Below are 22,039 nucleotides of genomic sequence, written 5' to 3' on the forward strand. Positions count from 1 at the left end.
GCGATTCAGGAGAACAAAGCCGAACCGGAAGTCGTAACTCCGAGCATGCTCCAGCACTGACGTCTCGTGACTGACAATGAGAATAATTTAGCACAAGGGGATTCGAAAAGTTGGTAACGCGAACCACTTAAGAAATAAAAATGGCACATTTTGATCAAAGCCTTGATAAACTATATGTATTGGTTTGTTGGTGGCTTATGTTCGAAAATATTATTTCATAATTAAAAGTCTCACTGAAGGTATCACGTATTTTATGCTGCAAGCTGAAAAAGCACGTAGAAGAACCCTCTTTAAATTTTCAAAAGTATATCCTAATTTATTTTCCCGCCAACTCCTTTATCCACTTTCATTCCAACTTTTTCAGAAACACATATAAAATGTCAGAAACTCAAATTCTCTTTCGTACCCTTCAAACTTGATTCTGTGAATCGCTGAAACTCCAGAGCTTATCCCATCATGATTTCCTTTGTATTTTGCCTTATATATTCATAACAATATGTGAAGCTCGATATATCACGTATGCACATAAGACTTCATGAATGAGCATTTTCCGAGCCCTTATACTCACAAAAAACCAGGCACGAAATAATGCATTCTTTTTTACCAGTGCACATGTGCAGACGCAAATAGTATAACAGGAGAGGGGAGTAGATTCCTGCACCGACTTTTACCGGCACTTCGAAAGTCTTCAAATTCTAGAACAGCGAACTTGTGGCATAAGGATTTGGAATATTTTCGGAAAGACTCGAAAAAATTATTATTAAATATTATCTATTAAACTACGCGTGATGTGAAGAATACTCCAGATTTTTTTGGATTCCAGCATATGAGATGCTGTGTCCAGAACTCCCCTTGTTATACTATTGATGCATACAGGTGCATCTGTGCGTTTTATTACAAGTTGACGTTTACGACAGCTGTAACGCATCTTGAGTTATTTTCACATTAGAAATATATCGTATGTACGTGTCCGTATGGTTCTTAAAAGGATAACGCAGTTCAACGTATGCAGTTCAAGTTTTATAAAATTTAATAAAAAATATCAGCCAAAGTCATAGTGCCATGAGAATAGCATCAACGACGTTTTACATCAAAAATGTTTTATGCAAAATATAAACACGTATATATTCAATATCAATAACGTGAGGTACAAATCTATTTCTACGTAACGTATACGAAGGTGAAGCTTTTCGATTTACCGAATATACAACTAAGCTGATTTACACGATATAGATATAACCTGCTGACAATTCAAGTTAAATTACAATGTTCGAAGACATATTTACATATATATCAGTATTTACATATCTATATTATATTTGAGGGGTAAATATTCGAATAGAAAAATTCTCGTATAAAATAATACAGCAACGCAATTTCTTGTTTAAAGTTTTATTAACTATTTCGAACGATATAATATAAGTATTACTTACATCGGCGAACGAGGAAAACGTATACTATCTGGAACTTGATTATGCGTTTCCATTTTCTAAGAAAATTCGAAAAGTACGCAAACCTCATGGCTCTTTCTTGCACTACTTTGTTTCTTCTTATCTTCGGTATGATGCGAGTGACTGGAAGCTAATTATTTTTCTTATCGCCATCAAAATTAAATAATGGCAGTCATGGGATCAACTATTGCAATGTCTATTAAAAAAAGGACTACTTTTTACGAACACGGTCTTTATAAAGTTTGATCTGTTCTCGATTCGGAAATGCTTACGTTCAATGCACGATGGAAAAAAACTACTTTGTGCTTCAAATTTTTTTAATGCAGTTATTTATCATGCTCGCAAGAATGAAGCATATGCGAAAATGATTGTCCTAGTTAAAAAAAAAATCGAAGGCACTCCAAGGAATTATAAGCATCAAAATGAAAATACGAAAAATTAATTAAAGAAATGGCCATTTTCAGTACATTATTTTTGGCCCCTAGCTAATTTCGTGATAACGGTTTCACTTTAGCAGAAAGAATCTTTTAGAAAGATTCCACGAAGTCACGTTATCTGTGTACTATTATATCCGAAGATTATGTTTTGTGTATATTTTGAGAATGATCCTCAAACTATGATCCTAACCTTATGATTATATTTGCTAGCAATATTTTTGAGGACATGTCCCAAAATGATAAATTCAGGGTGTCTTTTGTCAATAGATTGCTTAAGGGTGCATATTTTGTTATCAGTTCGCAAACCAGCCCATAAACTGGAATTTGTGCGAGGTCCGACCCCAAAACAGCCATAAGTCCTTAGAGTATTTGATTTATTGAAGTAATTGCCCCCGCAGTAGCCCTTAGATAAACATAAATACATATAGTATATTATAGCATAAGAAAAGCAGCTTCTTCCATTTTACTGAAATCTCATCGAACCTTAGTTCTAACTACTTGCGTATATCCATATACGGATAGATATATTGTATTGCCAATCAATGGAAACGTCCCCTCTCCCCTTCCAAAATTCGGTTGATATTTTTCGACTCGAGGCAGAACTTTTATACTCTGACAATTTAAATGTTAACCTAATATAACAACAAAAGACCAATTCGAGTGAATGTGCGAAGTACGCTACTAGTTAACTCGTTGTACAAATTTACGAGAAAAGTTGTTCAGTAACTACGTATGTACTCACGTAAAACTCCACGTCACCAAGATACTATTTCATCTTGGATAAAATGTGAATGAAAGTTTTACAGGAGTTTCTATACGAAGATTGCATCTCACAGTGTACCATATACGTATAGTTTGCCGTGGAAGAAATTTTTAAAATGACCCAATGTTCTTGTTTCCCGTATCACGGAATCACTACTTCCGCTTCACTGTTCGAGCTTAGGTCTCTTGACGTCGCACTTTTATTTTTCCCCGTCTGAATCTTGGTTATTTGAAACATTCGATCCAACAATAATTAACGTGAATTTAATTCGGAGCCTAAAGGGGCTGTATCGTGAAAAATAAAAAATAAATACGCCACGACTAAGTCTCTTGAAATTCTCGCAGCGTGTTATCTGTAATAATTTACGGTATAAAACCATACTATATAAATTTTAATGGCGTCATAACGTTAACGCGAAACTTCATTCATATCACTTAATGCCATTTCCTACGTCCACGTCATTCCTGCCCTACGCTTCTGCAAATTAAGTATCATGATATATGTTATTATACAATTTTTTGAATTTCCGCGAATTTCACTCTTCCACCTGAGTTATCACTGTGAATAAAATATTTTAAACAATTTTTTTTAATTTACCGACAAATAACTTTTTCTCCACGTGACACCCCAATGATTTCCAACTATCGCACAGGGATATTCTGAGGCCACGGTATTTTAATAACATCCAATTTTGCAAAAGCGTCACGCAGCAGATCAAAGACAAAATTATTACAAAATTAAACATATGACCAGCACAGTGTTTTATAAATATAAAACTCTGAAGTTGACGGGAAAAAGAACAACGTATCCACACTTACCAAAGAACGAGGTTATTAAAAAAGTTATTTATCCACATTAAATTTGCAATATTATTTGCGCCAAAGGATATATGTAAAAATTTGTTCGTTAAATAAACAACAAATATGTCGGTCAAAGTGCCGAATATATTTGGCAATTTATTATTCTATATAAGTACCGAGAGTACGTAAACGTACGTAAACGTGTGACGAATGAAACTAATTAAATACCCCAACCTTCTCCTCCTTCTAACCCTCTACACCTAAAGTACCTGTAGGACAAATTTCAAGTGCGCGTCAAAAATTACCTGCAATTACACACACTTGTAAAACAATCGAAAATTACTCATAGCTAAATTCTTAATACGCATTAACCTTTCCTGGTTATCGTCCCAATTTATTTGTAACGCTAATTAGCCGAAATCCTGGCAAAAATTGAAATGGTAAATTAGATTATACGATCATAAATCATAACTCGTAGAATTTGATACGGCTCGGGTAACCACTATATCCTATTATCGTATATCAGTCTTCACACCCTCCGCCTTGGTTTAATCAATCTACCACATACCAATTTAATGCAGATTCCTTTGACTAATTTATAATCGACAAAAACGAGATACCTGAAGGTATAATTAATTCGAAATGGTACCATAAAATAAATTTTCGTATTTTCCCAAAATTCTTACTTGCCACACAAAGATTAATCAGATAGTCAGCGATGAAAGTTTCATCATTAGCACACATGTTGCATTGATGTCAAAGTGCAGGTGATGAACGAAGGTAGGGGTGGTAATGTTTAGCCTGAAGATGCTCTTCAAGGATTACGGGGGTAGGAAAGTAATTCACGCCCCAAGCCGATAAGGCAAAATGCATAACAGGTGAGTTGCGCCCGAGGGTTCATACAGAGGATGCTTCACCAGATAAATTCAAGATATCGAGACCAGGTTAACCGCTGTACCAATACCTTAAGGGTGGATATGTACTAAGGAGCTTCGTACCTTAAGGCAGCTTGAAAGTATTAATAATCCGGAACGATTATTGTCCAAGGGATGCTGCTCGTGGAGAGAGATACCACGAATATAGATGAAAGGGATGCTGGACGTCGTGAATGAAAAAGAACTTGCTCCCACCATACTATGCTACTTATACATATCAAGTGGTTAGTCTGTGATAAATTGGGATTGTCACTGCTGAATCCCAGCCTGTAGGAACATTGAGATTTCCCTATTTACCATCCAGTCGAAATTACTCGACCAAAAGATGTTGGACGTCTTAGATGTATCCACGAGGTGTAAATTTGATTATTGATAATCTTAAAAAAAATTGACATATTTTTCATTTTAAGGAAAGACCGCGAAGGCCCATTCGTGGCAATATTTTATTTAAAGAAATTTTGTAATACGTATGAAAAGCTATTCGAATTTAAAAAAAAATATATTTCTAATGAGTCAAGATCAATAATTCTATTATTAATCGCTATATTAGGACTCTGTACAATTAAGGGTTGAATGCTGTATATTATTTCTATTATTGGGTTTGTCTGTAATTAACTTTAAAATGTTCGCGATGCTTTGATGGGTTAAATTATGAAGGAATTGTAAATATGATGGAAGGAATTGCTAAAGTCTTTAAAAAAAAGTCAGTACTTCCTCCAGCTTGTTCGCTGGTTTATATTTGTTCGCTTTACCATCTCGCGTCTACCAACAACGTGAGGGTAATGCGCTTTGGGGAAAAGTGTCTGGAATTAAATTTACTACGGATATGAAGAAAGAAACTTTATGGTCGTGTCTGTATTTTTCGGCCGATATCTTGGACGAGTCGGTTAATCTCAAAAACAAGTTATGGCTTAATAACCGTATACTAAAAATATTGCTATTTTAGCACGATACCGCGGGCTTTAGATAGATCCACAATAAACATGATATTTCATTCAAAATATTTCAGTGACAACAACACAAGATAATTATAGAGGAAATACGAGAAAGACGGGCTTACTGATCTTTTAATGTTGATAATTCCCGCCGTGGTTATAGCGGGAAAATTCAAATATACACATAATGTTAATTAGCATCGACCAAAGCAACACTAATATCTGCGCCCCTGATTGATATTTCAAGCCGTTTACATAATTAAAAGGAAACCAGTAGAAGTTCCAAGTGAAGTAAGAATATCAAACTTGTACCGGAAATAAGTACGAGACTTTGAAGTATCCATTGCAAAATGCTTCCAGGAAGAAACGCCAAGTCTTCGCTCGCTATTCAACATAATGACAAAGTATTCGCGGACTCTGGCTTTGTACTTCACCGCATGTTGCCAATTTACATTGAAAGAAGCAGAAAGCTTTCCCATGTTGAAATTAAATTCGATTCTCAATCCGGCGATAAAGTTGAGACTTCTAGTTCCCTAAGTGGTTTCTTCACTAATGCAAATTGCACTAAGTCTTCTTACCACTTTCAAGTCGCTCCATTACTATTGAATTTCTATGACAGATTTATACCTTTACATATGAGAATCGCCGCGAGCTACTCCAGACTCTTTGTCTCGCATTGGATATAAGAAACAAAGATACAAAATAATCAGTATACATTATATCAATTTCGTAAACAGACAAGCATAGCAGCCTAATTAAAAATATCGATTATGCGTACTCACCGCCTTCTCCAGGACTGTATTTCCATTTTGTCAAATAAGTTAGTATTCATATTGCATCCAACATGGCTATTCTCACGGTGTTAAAGGCTCGAGAACTCACAACACTGTCTTCACTTGGACTAATTCCACGGGGGAAATAATTAATATCTTCCATTTCATTAATCACACTCACGGCACAATCCAAGCATTAAGCGTCAGCCGGTAGGTCTGTAGGAGCGCGCGAACTGAATCGATACTGGCGACGGTTGACAAGAAAAAACCTCAACCATTCCTGGCACTGCGTTAAACAGACATAGTATAGCACACAGGTCAAAACAATGATAAACCTTCGCCAAAGATATCTGTCCATGCCGCATTCATGCTCAGTGCTGATAATGTTTTGACAGCGTATAAACCGATACACTCCATAACAATAAATGCAACGCACATCGTATTCATCGTACAAAATCGAAATGGAGGTATTGATGACAAGTAGAGCAATATTACAGCGCGTATCAGGTTGCAGGGAAAACTTCATAGTGCAAACGTACCTCTGGGTAATCATTCTTTAGACTTGAAAACTTGAATGCACAGAGAAACCTGATATATTGAACACCGTGCTAAAAGTCACAGTGAAATGGATTCTGTTATGTTCAAAGGTATATGTACAATTCTATACAATTTTCAATGAACATAGTAAACCATATCGACCTATGTAACAACCTACCATCTCATAAGTTCCTTGTGTATTAACAATAGGTTTGGCCAACATCTCATTCGCAAATGCATATATAAACTGCGAGATACTGTTTTTTTTTAATTTTGAACAGTTCTGATGAAATTTTTTTATTTTACGTAAACATTGTTCGTAAGTTATTTCATGTTCCTGACAACGATCAGATCTCAAGAAGAAAATTTTTTCTCGATATCTATGTACATCTGACATTCTCGTGTTCATACATTATTGAACATTGCGCCTCTAACCTTTAACCTAACGTTGCGTCGTCAGATCAAAGATTTCCTACGTAAGGTATTTACAGGGTTAAATCCTGGATCATACGTTTTCTTTAATCAGCCGTTACTTGTACGCTGATGTACCCGTGTAAAAACTAACATAAATCCCGAAAGGGTAATTCGATTAAGTGATTAATCAGTCCATCAATCCTTTTAATCAACGTTAATCGAGATGAAAATTAAGATTGCTTTTATCATTTACCTCGTCTTATAAAAATATATGAGATTACTGTGTAAAGCTGTAAAAATAATGACTCTTACGAGTCTTAATGTAAACTGTTGTAATTACATTAAATTACTATGTACATAAAGTCAGTGCAGGAAGTTAAATTAAAAACTAACTTGCACAGTAAAATTTTACTCAATAATACTGAATTCGTAATCGGAAATAACGTATATATATTTTTTCTTAGCGGTTACAAAAATTCGTAAATATATTTAAAATCTGGCAAAGACATTTTTCTTTATTCCTCAAGAGATCAAAGACATTCTCGAGATAACGTAGAAAGCACTTCTCACGATACTGCTTTCTTCGTTAACTTTACATGGAACACGTATGGCGGACGCCATCGTCTTCTGAAAGCCACCTACCACCGGCAATATTACTAAAAGGTTTTCACCATATATCCCATGCATTGTTGCATTCCGTTACACGAGTCAGAGGGAGAAAATCAAAGGATACTACACCTTCAGCCTACCATACAGTCAACTTTCCGCAATGTAAAACCTCAATACGTGGTTTTGAGCGAGCACGAAACTTATCACAATTTACTTCGTAAAACTCTAAGCGAAAATCCATATGGAGTAAAAGTAGAGAAAAGAAAAATTACAGGTTAAAGGTCGCGTTATCATCTTCACCCCTGCCACTCCCTTTCACAAAGATATGTTGCTAAAAGGCTAGACATTTCTAAGGTACACTATAATTGAAAATCACCAAGTTCGTTATAGATGCCGGTAAACACATAAAAAAAAGCACTGTTACCGTAATCATCTGCATGCATATGTGAACAGCAAAATATACTCAACTTAGATAAGATACGTACAACCCTATAGAAGATGATTTATGCACTTTAATGGTTTCTAAATAAAAATATAGAACTTACGTATAGTCGTGTGCTTTACATAAGTTGCTATATAAATATAAATATCCAAGGGTATCTTTCCTAAAGATAAAAAAAATATTACACATCAATCTCAGTGACCGACTTCCAAAAGTTCCACATGTGCGAATTAGCCGTACATCTTTTGAAATTAGTTGGCTAGCCAGGACAGTCCAGTTCCATGGTACCTACGTCCATTGCTTAGTGCAGAGTCCCGTTTCGAGTTTTATGACCTCATAAATTTTAGCCTGACTTCTCTCAGGCAAGAAAGTCTTAGTTAAAGTCTGTCTTTTTCATTGCCAGCTTCTTCGTCGTGAGCTTAACGACGGACTCGTGCACTTGAATATTCTTTGAGAATCGTTCGTTTCTCGTTTTGCCTTGTTGCAAACAGACTAAAAAAATAAGAGTGCACTTTATACACGTGTGTAAAGTGGATTTACGTAGAAACGTAAAACGAGCTAAGTCCATTACTACTAGTTCCTTTGGTCGTACACTTTGTCATTCGTATATCTGTGTGTATATATATATACCGTGTGTTCCTTTGAAAACTTCCCAGCTAAGTAACTCTAAAACAATGCATTTTCGAAAAAAAAGGATTAGAACAAAAGTTGTTTGATTGGGTGGGGGGAGTAAGGTGACGAAATTGTATGGCGATGCTGAGGTCGCATTTTCAAAACGACAGTGTTAAGCTTTTTCAAGTAAAACTCATCATGAGACATGAGGCTCACAAGTTAAACAATTCCAAGTGTCGGGCGTGGAATTAAACTTATTCAAACATACTGCAGGAAGGTAGACGCGCGAGTGTGTAATTATTCAAATATGTTTGAACGTTATAATCTAGCTGATCTTAAGAACGATGATACCAAGTGAACTTGACGCGTACTTCGTATTCCGATGCCACTTGAATATTCGTTCTTCTAATCTCCTGAGAGAATTCGCCAGGATTTTCCGGCACAGCTGAAAATCCTCTCATAAACCTGTATCATTACTTTGACTACGTATTACGCCATTTACTACCGACAAAGAACAAGATACATACGTCTCTTTGTATCACACTGAATGGGAGCCAGTAGGCGGATTTCCATGACTCCTTCCACATAGCTAATCCCTTAGGTCGATTGGCCATTGTTTTTGTTCTTCTTCTTGAATCATATCGTTGTTGACTCTTTTGTTCTTCTCTCGCCACGTGGATATGATGCCTGTCGTGAAAACGAGAACTAAGAAAAGAATAAGAAAAAAGAAGCATTTTGTATCGAAAAGACTGTAGTCTTGCTTTTCCTCTAGAACAAATACGAACAGAAGGATTTCTTCTGTGGAAGCGAAATAAAAGCTTTTTTTTGTAAAGACAAAGAAACTTGACTAAACTATTTATTCGTCGGTAAGGATAATATTGTAACGATGGTCAACCATGTCTGGTCTGGTCAACCAAATTAACCTTGACTTTGATAATGATGGATGGTATCTCTGGTATATTGCATTACGTGTTTTAATATTACTGGGATGTGGATTCGCGTGATTAAAATTTTTGAAAAGCTTTAATTGGCAATGTCTGTGCTGAAGTGACATAAAATTAGGATTGCAACGAGATAAACTTTGAAAAAAGTTTGGTAGAAAGGGATAACGATAATAATAATAATAATGTACTTTTGATCGAAAATCACTGAAATAAGACGAATGAGTTTTGCGAAAGTTGTGCGGATAGAGGAAAAGTATACGTGGACAAAATAACTTCAACTTCTCTGGCAGTCTCGTATATATATCAACGGAATTTCATCTTAAGATTAAGTTCTATTGGAAATCTACTTGGTATATATGTACAGAGTGAATGTACATAAATATCCATTCCATTCTATAACATGTACCTCTCAGTCTGGCTACCTTGCCTATACCTATTAGTTTTCCACTGAATTTATTCGAGGCTGGAACCTTGCTAAATGTCGAATCAGTAATGCAATAAATTTAGTACCTTTTTTTGAAAAAAAAAAATTATACTCTACTTGTATTGAGGCAATTAATTTTTTGAAGATTTTCGGCTTATTAGCTGAGCAAGGAAAAATAATTTTTCTAGCTATCTCCCATGCTACGCTTTTTAAAGGAATGATCGAAAGTCATTAGCTATGAACGTTCTATTAATGTTCTGCTATACGTTGTATTTCTTTCGTATGTATTCAGGCACGAATTCGACTCAGACTGTCATACGAAAACAAGTGCACTTCTCGGAGAAGTTAGGTCGTTGAATAAAATCAAAAGTAGACAAATGAAGAATTTATGTAACAGTAACCATAAGAGAGTTTTCATAGCCGTATGAAATTCCCTAAAAACTTTTAGACTGGAGGCAGGTACTGAGGAATAAAATTTTCAAAAGGCAAAACGTGAGGATGGGACCAAACGTTTATTACGAGAAAAATAAAGGATAGGATATAGTCTCGATGGCTAATTAAAAGCGAGAGGAATTATTTGCGGAATTACGAACGAAATTTTTTTAACCTACAAATTTCCTAGTCGAGTAATTGCTTAAAAGAGAAAAAATCTTGATAAAATCAAGCAAATTAATTCACAAAATTCGAGTATTTTATTCGTTCTTACTCCCAACGAATGCATTTCTCATGAATTGCAATGTGTCATCGTCACGTTTTTTATTGTGTAACTTAAATTCAGGAATCTCAGATAAATCTGCGTATAATAAAAGATCGGAGAGTAACATGGATACTTCGGTTTATTACCTAACTCACCTTAATATCATAATGGTATACATATATAGGTACGTTTAAGTATCTTGTATATGGATGTAGAGTTAATAGCCAATTACTCGAGATGTACGTACGAGGAAATTAAGCTGAAGAAGAACATTGAACGTGTATACGACTGCAGAGATTTTATATGATTTGAAAATATAAAGATCTTTAACCAGAGAAATTTAAGTACAGAATGGAAATGACTTTTCAATAATTAATTAGATTAGATTTTTATATATAAAAAGAAGAGAAAATTAAGAAAGAAAAGACGGTCCAAAATTTTGGAAAATTTGTCTTATTCATTTAGAAAATCTTATTAGTATTTGCTGTATATATTATCGTGTATTATCTTGAAAAGAAGCAAGGAAACCCACGAAAATCTTGTTGACAGTTAACTTGTCAAAGTGAATTATGATCTAAGAAATTCTGATGTTTACTATCCTATGAAATTACATTATGGAAGTGCGATGCTATGGAAATTCATGAAGTCATGATACACGTGTGGAAAACTTCTTAACTTTTGTATAATAAACAGAGCGAGTTGTATAATAAGGACACGCAAATGAACATAATTAAAGACATTTGTTTCATATGAAACTTGAAGTGACTAGAGAAAAGGGGTTTTCATTTCATTTGTTTTCATTCTACAATTTACTTCATTTAATGGAATACGAAAACTGGCTCCCTCGGCTGCTCGATAATAACAGACTGGCAAGACGTTCGAAATGCTTTGTAAAGTCAGCGCTAATCAAGAGTGTACAGGTCTTACTTATAAGTGAGAACAATTTTTTTACAATAAATATTGCACGAACGGTATGCTATAAACAGTAAAGAGAAATGCCATAATATATGTATATATAATACAAAACGTAATTCCATTATTAGATAAAAGCAGAGGATAGAAAATTTATATATTAAATTCCAAGAAAAAACATTGCAATCTGTAACATTTTATATAAAGAAATTTCGCCGGTTCGAATTTCGACAGGAACGTTGCAACCTACACAATTTTTTATTAAGAGATTCCGTCGAGTCTCTAACCAAGTGCACGTCATTGATAGTACCATGACTCAAGCTTACCTTGGTATTAAATAAGAGGCTCCCTTGAGATTTGACCCAAAGGTAGGACCCTATGGACAAGTAATACGTGCTATGGTTGCAATGCTCGTCAGGGGAAAAACGTGGCCGATAGATACATATAGCAGGACAGACAGAAATAGCAGTTGGAACGAAAAGCGTACATTGTCAATCGTATCGATTCGCAACAGCTTCCAGCCGTTATTTTCTATTCGGAGAAAATTTGTCAAACAGAGGGAAAAATAATTCGCATAAATATATTGAACGGTTATTTGTAGTTATATAAACTCAATTTCTGAATTATCTTTCACCTTACCGTTAACATGTTCTGATGGACCGTTTAAAATACATTGATTACCATGTCTAACAATCTTTATTACGAAACAACCTAATTTTGATCATCATTTATTATTTCACAGAACAATTCTTCATTTGAATCAAACTTATTGAACTTCCACTACTTATGCATTGTCTCATAATATTTTTTCTTATAATAAACTACATACTTCGAGGTCTGAGTACTAAATCGTTGAAGCCAACTCTATGGGAATGGCTATATTGTTCGTACACGATGCTTATTATTCATTAGACCCAGGTGCCTGGACTGCATTCTAGATACACTAATACGACGCGTAATAAATCTTGCATAAATTGCAAACTTTCTGAGCAGTCAGCTTAATGGAGAAGACAATCCTAGATTAATTAAAAGCTCTCTGCAGAATATCTTAGGCCAATAAAAACGAAAGCCGTTGAGAATTTCTTGCAGCTTCCCATACTTCAACTTTAAGAACGATTTGGTTTCTAACTGCAAAATTTCATAGACATTTGACTCTTTGTGTAATGCAATGTTATCAGTAATTTGAACAGTGCACTTATATGCAGATGCATGTTTAAAGCTGTAATGTTGACCATAGTATAAATTTAATCAATTTCCGAGTCCGTAATAATGACAGTATGCATTGGGGAGTTTCTGGTTTTCCGGAGTAGGAAACCGCACGATGCATTTCTGAGAGTGCATCGCGAAAAGCTATAAACGATGCAAAAGAGCTTTCAACAGCTTCAAATGACTAAACGAATCAGGAAAGTCGATGTGTATCAGAATTCACGAAAACGTGTGAAGGGTTGATAACGGATTGCATTATTCGAAAATGTAAAAGTAATCATATTCAGATTACGTACTGATATATGGTAAGATGCATTTAGAAAAATATATTGTAATCGAGTTACACTTCTTGGTCCTTGAAAATGCATATGTACTGCTAGGTGCATGGCGTTTTGTGGTTGTTGATTCATTGATGCTTAATTACTGCTGAAGTTGGCTCCTTGTTGCAGGATTAGCTAAATCAATTTATAATGGAAAGTCCATTTCTCTTAGGTCGCCCGATTTATTTAGTGGAAATGTTTCGAAGCTGAATGAGCATTTTTTCTTGGCAGTTAATGACCTGAGAACTAATGGTAGACACGTAGAATCTAATGGGGATAATCAATTGACACATCGTGTTTCTTTGATATTGATCCAATAATAATATTAAAAAAAAGAGTAAAAAACATTTCTTTCTTTTTCCTCGTCAAAAGTTTCTTTTGATGATGATACGGCTGTCATTGAATTTTATCCTCTCGACGTTTCAAAAAACAAAGCTTTTCGCAATATGAAACGTAGAACCAATTTATCTAAGAAAGTATATAGGATATAATTTCTGAATAATTTATGTGAAAATAATTATGAGATTTCGATGCGGAAAATTTTTGGGAAATTATATTCATATCTATGTTAAAATTATAATAATATTTTTATAGGGCAAATCATTGTGTTGCTGCAAGAGATGCTGCTTATTATAACTACATTTCTTTAAATTGAGACACCTGTCGATATTCTAGAACAACATTGAAACGTATATAAAATAGTTGCATTTCCTGATGTATAAAATTTTGCATTTACGAATTTCTTGGCAGCACATAAATATGTGTAACAATTCGCAAAGACCGTTTTTCATTCTTTTAAAACAAACGGTGGCTCATACTCTGTTAGTGAGATGTATGTGCAAAATTTAATATAAGGTCGGTAATAGCAATTCACTTATACTACACTATACATATATAGCGTAAGTGTAATCTTGTCTCTCCGCTATTCGGCTGTATTTCTCCCTAAGCGAATGAGACGAAAGACGCGTATTAAATTTTACGGAGCCTTTTGCAATCTCCGAAAGTGAAAAAAAAGAGAGAAAAAGCACTCAACTTTCTTTGCACAGTGACAAGTTTCTGCGCCATATTCTTTCTAAACCAACCACAACGAAGGCAATACGACGTCTGGAGCGAATCAATAAAGCAAAGAATTCCTTGACAGTAGCAGTAATACTTTAATCTGTCTCAGGCCTTTCGTTTTCCCACCCTTTGTATGTCACTTGAAATAAAAATACCAAATACAAATCCTCCCCTACAGCCGTTTGAATTATCCACCTGTGTCCTTCCCTTGTATATATACAAATTAATAAAACGTACGAATAAAATAATTTTCTTTATTCAATTCATGATATATAAAATCAATACGTACCATCCCCCCTTTATCATAAATGCTAATAAAGTTTTTGTCTTCTACATCCCTTAAGCATAAAATCCACATCAAGGTTGTCATCCTTATAGTCATTCAATGCATTTAAATTTGCCGCTTAATGCACACCTTCACGGCATGCAGTTAATTTAACAGATTGCAGTTACTTCAGAAACTTTAAAATATGAAATAATTTTTTTATCCTTTATTCGACAAACAATGAATCCATCCCTGGTATCCCTATCGACAATATGCAATTACGTTATAAATTTTCATTGAACAAAAGCTTCTGGCTTCTTTCAAGTTGTTCATAAATATCGAAAAGCCTCCAATAGAATATCAAATCCAAACAACGTTAAGCTTATACATTTGTAGATATATAGTATATGAAAACATATATATATATATATATGCATCAGAGGCTGTTGAAAGCATGTTATGTAATCTCGTATCTTGTACCTTTGCAAAAGGGATATTAAGCTCCTATACCCTTGTCGGGCTATTTCGCTTGAAAATCGTTAATCGATCTTATTCCCTGACATCTCATCGGCTTGCATCGCGCGACAAAAGCGAACAGTATTTTCCACAGAGGCTGATCCTTGTGGTACGTGATATTAATACATGTATATCCTTGAGTTTCAGAACTATTTCTTTCTGTCATCCCCCATGCCAACCTTCTCTCCACTATTCGACAAAGTGCATGAACTATTATACATATACAATCTTCTCTCAAAACCAAATCTTTATTAATCTGTACTAACAACTGTACTATCATATATGGTTGATACGTGTAGATAGTCGCGAGCAAAAGCCACTCTTGAAATATCTTGTGCAAAATAAATATTATTAGGGATATTAAAAAAACGTCATGTGTACGTCGTAAACATTGTTACGTGTTACAAGTGCTATTTTGAGAATCATGAAGATCGTAGCCCAAGCTCGGGAATTTGATTGGTGACATTTGAATATGAATAATTTTAAGTGTAATATTTGTACAGCATATGATTAGTGTGATACTTGTGGTACAGTAAGCTTTGTCGATCCCCTCGAGTGGGGATGCTGGGCGATTGGTGCTTGACCACAGTCTCCACTCTCAATCGTCGACGCTCCGTGTACACGTGGGGTGTGGCGTCGATCGGGTGGTATATTTATAAATTAAAAAAATATTTAAATATTTTTACGTCAAATTTGTGTATATCTTTTTAACATTTTGAGTAGTCACGAAGAGATTCATGTTTTGTACACGGAGCGTGTGTGTGAAAATTGACATTTTTCTATAATGCGTTGTTACTGTAACGAAGGTTGATGCGTTTGTTAGCGTGAATGACAATGTCTAATAATAATACGAAGTGAAGAAGAATTTATGTGGAGAATTTAAATTTTGTGAAGAACGTGGGAGAAAAACGTGAGCAAGTTCTCTCGCGAATGTAAGACAATGTTCGTTTCGTGCTACCCTCATAAAATCGAATTGCGAATATAAAGTCAGACCGCACGAATATCCTAGTAAGATAAAGTCTTTTATTGAGGCATTTTAAGGCGAGAGCTTTTGCCTTCTGAATGAATAGACTTAGCGTGTAATGGCTGAAGTCTACGGGGACAAAAATACTCGAAGAACATTTAGAAAGGTGTGTGGAAAATAATTTGGTATTCGACGTACCGTGCAGCTATTTGAGATAGGCATTGAATTTTCAGTAAATCTAATAAATTTCTATCACGTTTCACTTCATTAAGTCGTATAGAGGGAGATTCCTGTACGAATACAGACAATTCATAGAATCTTAATAAATGTTCAATTGCATCGTGGAAATTTTCAATTTCAAATTATATCTATATATGAAATTATTTACAGAAAATGGCGTCATTCGCTTTAAGAGGCATCGACAATTTTTCATGACAACGTTCCCATCAAAATTCATACCTGTATATGAAGAAATAATAGTTTTTCAGTCAGCAGGACCATAGCGAGTTTTATAGGAGGTCTCCATAACTGCTATTTGACCCTTTCTATAAACCTCTTCCAGCAATTTTCACCCTTTCCCGAGGGCACACTTAACATGATATCGTCCCGAGAAAAAATTCATCCCTTCGATGTATACATACGAGCAGAAAACGTGGGTCCTTCCCGTGTATTATCGTAAAGATCAATATCCTGTTGAGTGACGAGAAGGATTTTTTTTCCTCACCCTCTGTCTATCCCTTGTGCCACTTTTGCATTTTTTATTCCACTACCGTACCTACTAAAATGCTAAACATCACCTGCTGAGTACACAGCCACAAAAACCCGTGCCCAATTTCGTTTTATTTTCTCGTGACGAAGTTCACGGAAAATTTCTTTTAAAATCAACCGACAGATAAAAAAAAGAAATTTAGCTCAACGACACACTAAACGAAAGTTAAGATTTATTTTACAAAGCAACATCAAAATTCCTTTGAGTGTTCCTTAGCTTAAACTTGTTTCCTTTCTTATATGTATATTTTTTTTCTTAGCCTTGATTAAAATGGTAATGAGTTACACGCAACCTACCAGCCAAGAGGTATAACCAACCCACAATATAATATATTTTTGATGTAATATCAAAATCCCCTTTATCTAGTACGTTCTTTTAAGGACTCAACGTAATGTATTTTTATTTTTCTCTTTTTATACTTTCTCAATACCAGTCCTGACTTTAATATTCAGACTTTTTTTCACGTGTCAAGATTTCTTTTTTACTATCATTTAATTGATCGATACGTGCTAGTTTTATTCATACGATTTTCAGTACCCTTCAAAAACTCCTGTAAGAATTTGATTAGCGAGAGAAATTTTGAAAATTAATGATATCAAGTGACTTTATTATCAGTCAGATATCTCTTCCGTATACGTATAACAATTTGACGAAAAAATTTGGCTGCTGCCCTAATACCATGATTCGAAAGTTAAATTTGATGTTCTTACAGGTAGAAGAATGATTGATTACCGATTTCGAGAGAAAACAAGTGAGAGAGATATTCACTTATACTATATGTATATACAGTAGGTAACTGTCATTTATCCGGGGTGAGAAAAATTACCGGATGGAACATTCTTATTGCATCTGGTATTTTCCCAGTTCTCGTTACTTTTTACCTCGTTTCGATATAGGTAGACCATTTCACGTTCGTCAGCCACCGATGCAGCAGCCCTGCAGCGTCTGGCCGTGTTTATTGCGGAAATGCAAGAAAGTGCATGAGCTCCGGAAACAGTAGCAAATACAACAAAAAAGAAGCTATACCCGAAGCTAAGCAAAAAATAGGAAACATTACTAACGTGCGCTAAGTGAAATAGCAACTTTTCACTGTAAGTTCCCAGCAGTTTCTTCAAAATATTTTTCACGTATCCCCTTATCAGTTCACCATATTTACGTTACCGAAAATTTATACGTGGTCTTCGTTGACTCGAAAATATGTATGAAGTTGATATATTATCAGCGCATTATAAGTTTTAATATTTTGTATTTTTAATTTTAAAAATTGTCACGTTTTACATGAATGGGGTCGAGTTATGCGTTTATAGTGAATTTTTTAAAAGATAACGTCCATGTCCTAGCACTTTATCATGCACGTGCGAACACTCATGACACAAATAGAAGGCGCTACTGTAAAGCAAGATGACGATGCTTTACGTAAACAAGATAACGACGCGGCCGTTAACGTTAACTGTTACATGGTCCATGACATATTTTTCACATGTTATCCTTACAGTAAAAACCTATTCGAGCACGTAAAATAAAATTTAAAAAATGAAAAAGACAGAAAGTTAGCTTTGCAAAATTTGAAAAATGGAACGCAGCCATATTGATGAAAGGTAGTTCGATGAAATACCATTGGAAAATTAATGAAATATTCAAATTTGAGTGACATTTCGAAGAAGCCTCAACTTCATCAGTACTTATTGATTATGAAAGATCAAAAAGTGATTAAGCACGATATTAACACTAGTATAACCAAACCTGTAAAAATGACGTATTTCTCTTACGGAATGCTCTTACGGCATTTATGTTGACTTTTCCCGAGATAAAAGTACAAATATATTTTTCACCAACCACTCTAAATTTGAAGTTCTGTATAAAGGATGCCTAAATAAACCAAAAACTACGCTGATACTTTTAATATTAAATTTCAATGTAATCTAAATGATATTTATAAATGTCTATAAAAGCATAAAACGTACTTCTACTAATTACGTTATCGATTCAATCCCCATAATTCCTAGATATTTCTTACTTTACCTTTTTACTCGACATCGGACTATATTTTCCGCTGATCCGTGGATCAGATGATAAATCGTAGATGGGTACCGTATAAAATATTTACAGTAACGATTCCCGTCATTCAGTTTAACATAAACCGTCATTCCTATTGCATCCTAGATCCTGTAATTTACTAGTCTCGACAAAGGTTTACTGGAAGAAGAAAAAAGTGAAAAAAGATTCGGAAGATAGAGTAACATTTTCTACGTAGAGAAACGTCCGATTGACTACCGTGTCGGCAGTAAATTTCGGTTTATGATACCAAGTTATATTGGCAGGTTTTATTTTGCCTTCTCGTATCTCACGATTTTCCTCTATCACCCGAGGATAACCTTTACAGAAATACGTATGAAAAAACCCATCTAGTTTCTTATTCGTCATATGCGATCAACTGTCTCGCATTTTATCTTTCAAACTACCCCTTATTCGCTACCGAATACGAATCCCCTTTAGAACTGCGATGAAACTCGAGTATAGTGTACTAACGATCATCGATGACTCCAAAATGTCAATTTTACGTAAGTAACTGCTTCATTCGTCTTACCTTCTCAACCCTATAAGTTTTATTTCACCGGCTTGACATTTTCAAAAGCGAAACGTGACAAAGCATAAATATCCGAGAGGACCTATTTTTCGTATCCATTCCTCGAAGGAGAATATTTTTTTCACGTAGTGTTATATACCAATGAAAAAGTGGATTATCACAGACATACTTGCGATTCTTATAAATAAAAGGGAATTAAAATTTGAATTTTCAATGATAATCCGAAAATTCTAAGTGATACGTGATCCTATTACTTTATATCGCTTTGAATTTTCTATAGTAATATTTCAAATATTTTTTAACATGATTTTCAATGCTCAATATACGTATCTTTGAATTTAGAACTTGTATACTAGCTGTCTGATGAAAATCATCATGTCTGTTAATTACTTTTGGTAAATAGTCATTGGAGCTCTTACTTTTAGAGTGAAATATTCAAAACATATTAACCATATGCTCGTACCTGACCAATAGGTGTATTTTAATAGGATCGTGAAAAAAAAAATGTTTTACTTCATTAAGTACTTTTTTTTATTTTAACCCTGACGTGTTATTCCACAGTGAGGTGTAATCAGAATTCATCAGTGTGCTATTCACTGTGAGTAATTAATGATAGCATGACTTGATGCTCCAGTGATTTTCTGTGATTTCATCGAATTCAAAGAGAACTAGTATTCTGGTGGAAACTATACTACGAGACATATCTTGGAAAATACCTGAGATTCATCCGATTAACATTATTTTCGTAGAAGCTTCATTTTGTTTTACATAGAAGTTTATCGGTTTTTATTTTTCTTTCAATTAATAGAATCTTTCAACTTAGAATACGAGAAGCCAATTCTTTGGCGCTACGTCGGACTTAATATTTATCATATCATTTTAACATAATTATTATCAAAGCTTCAAGTTAATTCCATTTTCAATTTCAAAAATATATTAATTAATAGTACAGTTAGATAACACTCGAAGGTATCCGAGCAATTAATTGAATTACATTCGACGAATGAATTTTAATTAATCAATTCATTATCCAAAAGCCATCCCGAAGGTAGGAAGGTTATTTGACAGTTTTACTTTTAATTCTATTTCAGGACAATTAATGCGCGTCACTTAAAAAAAATAATTGAATTGGAGTAGCTTAATCGTTAAGGGTACCTACCTCGATGGTTACAAAGTTTTCAGTAATTATTATCAGAAACGGTAATCTCCATTTAGAGGTTAACCCTTAACCGGTCATGTGAGACTTTTATTTTAGATTCATGATTTATATATTGCGTAATCTCTAAGACGTCAAATGACCGGTTAAGGATCGAATATACATTTTAATAGATGTTATTGAAATCACCGATAGAAAATATTCGATGCTGGATTTTTAAGTATCGATTACAAGAAATTCTTCCGTAATTTTGATTAATTTTCGGAATTTATTTAGGAACAAAATTAAATGCTGATACGGCAGAAAATCGAAGAAAAAAATTTTAGTAAATGGGAGTCGGCGGAAGTGTTTCGGTTTATGGAACTGAACGTGGATTGAATTTTTGATGGTTTCTAGTGAACGAATCGAATTCTCTGAAACGACCAGACTCTTCAGATCGTTCGAGATTACACGAGGGTGATATTTTATATTGCTTCCCTTAAGACGATACGAATCAAATAGGAATTGAACATAAGTTTCTAAAAAGTTGCCAATCAAAGGATATTATTTGTTGAATATGAAAAGGTAGTAGTGATTAGAGACATTTTGTTTTCACGATTGATAGTCCAGAGGCTGTATTTGTGATTTGACAAGGTATCTTTACCGTTGCTTGGATATGCATTGTAATTACTATGGAATTTTTAAAGGACAATTGCAGTGATACGTAAAGTTATTAAAGGGGATAATATACATATACAGCATATTGTACTTTTAACTTATATGTATAACGTAATAATATAATAAAACGGAAATATTAGATCAGGGAAAAAGTTAAGATTAATATTACGACAATCAACTTGAATTTCTAAGGCTAGATCCATAACGTATATGTATATATACATATATATATATATATATATATATATATATATATAAACTTGTCAAAGGGTAGTTGTGAGGATATATGGCACTCATAACAGTAAGCCGACGTGTTTTTTTCTAAAAAAACTAAACCTTGAGACATGTGATATTGGAGTTCCAATCTAATCTAACCTAAGAGAAGTATGTCTTAGCCCATCAGAACTCCGAGTGCCTAGCATGAAAAAGTTTTTGGAAAATTCAGTGTGAGTGCCGCTTTATAGTTCTAACAGCATACCCTAGAATTAAGATACTGTCAGGCCCGTCCTGACAAACACTGAGTGTCCTCATAACTGCGAATACTCAAGACAAAAAGTCCTGAGAACTACCCTTCTTGAAAACTATATGTATATATATATATATATACTTCTTGTATATAACGAAATTTTCAAAATTTACATATGACAAAAGACTGAGACACGAGTTTGATTCAGGAATAAAGAGAAATCCCAAGGGGGATGACCCAAATATAACGGAAAAGGAACTTCCCTGTATTTGCATCTCTGACATACCCATCACCCTAACACTGTCCGCAGTCATCGAGACTGTAAGCTGAGACCATATGAATAAAAATACCATAAACAAGTTTTAAATAAATTTGATCTTATCTCCCCC

At 34.4% G+C, this 22,039-nt stretch overlaps 2 protein-coding genes across 3 annotated transcripts in view; one reads left to right on the plus strand and one right to left on the minus strand.

Annotated features, from left to right (window-relative positions):
• LOC107272538 (UNC93-like protein) overlaps window positions 1–6,336 on the minus strand; it is a 37,969-nt gene extending 31,633 nt beyond the window's left edge. The window contains exon 1 of the mRNA XM_015749781.2: window positions 6,104–6,336. The gene's annotated coding sequence lies outside the window, so the exon portion shown is untranslated. The remainder of the gene's footprint in view (window positions 1–6,103) is intronic.
• The window catches only part of LOC107272547 (metabotropic glutamate receptor 2), a 130,856-nt gene that overhangs the window by 14,157 nt on the left and 94,660 nt on the right, over window positions 1–22,039 (plus strand). The window lies entirely within an intron of this gene.

The sequence above is a fragment of the Cephus cinctus genome, unplaced genomic scaffold, assembly GCF_000341935.2.
Source record: "Cephus cinctus unplaced genomic scaffold, Ccin1 Ccin1_scaffold1184, whole genome shotgun sequence".
In the NCBI taxonomy this organism is placed as follows: Eukaryota; Metazoa; Arthropoda; class Insecta; order Hymenoptera; family Cephidae; genus Cephus; species Cephus cinctus.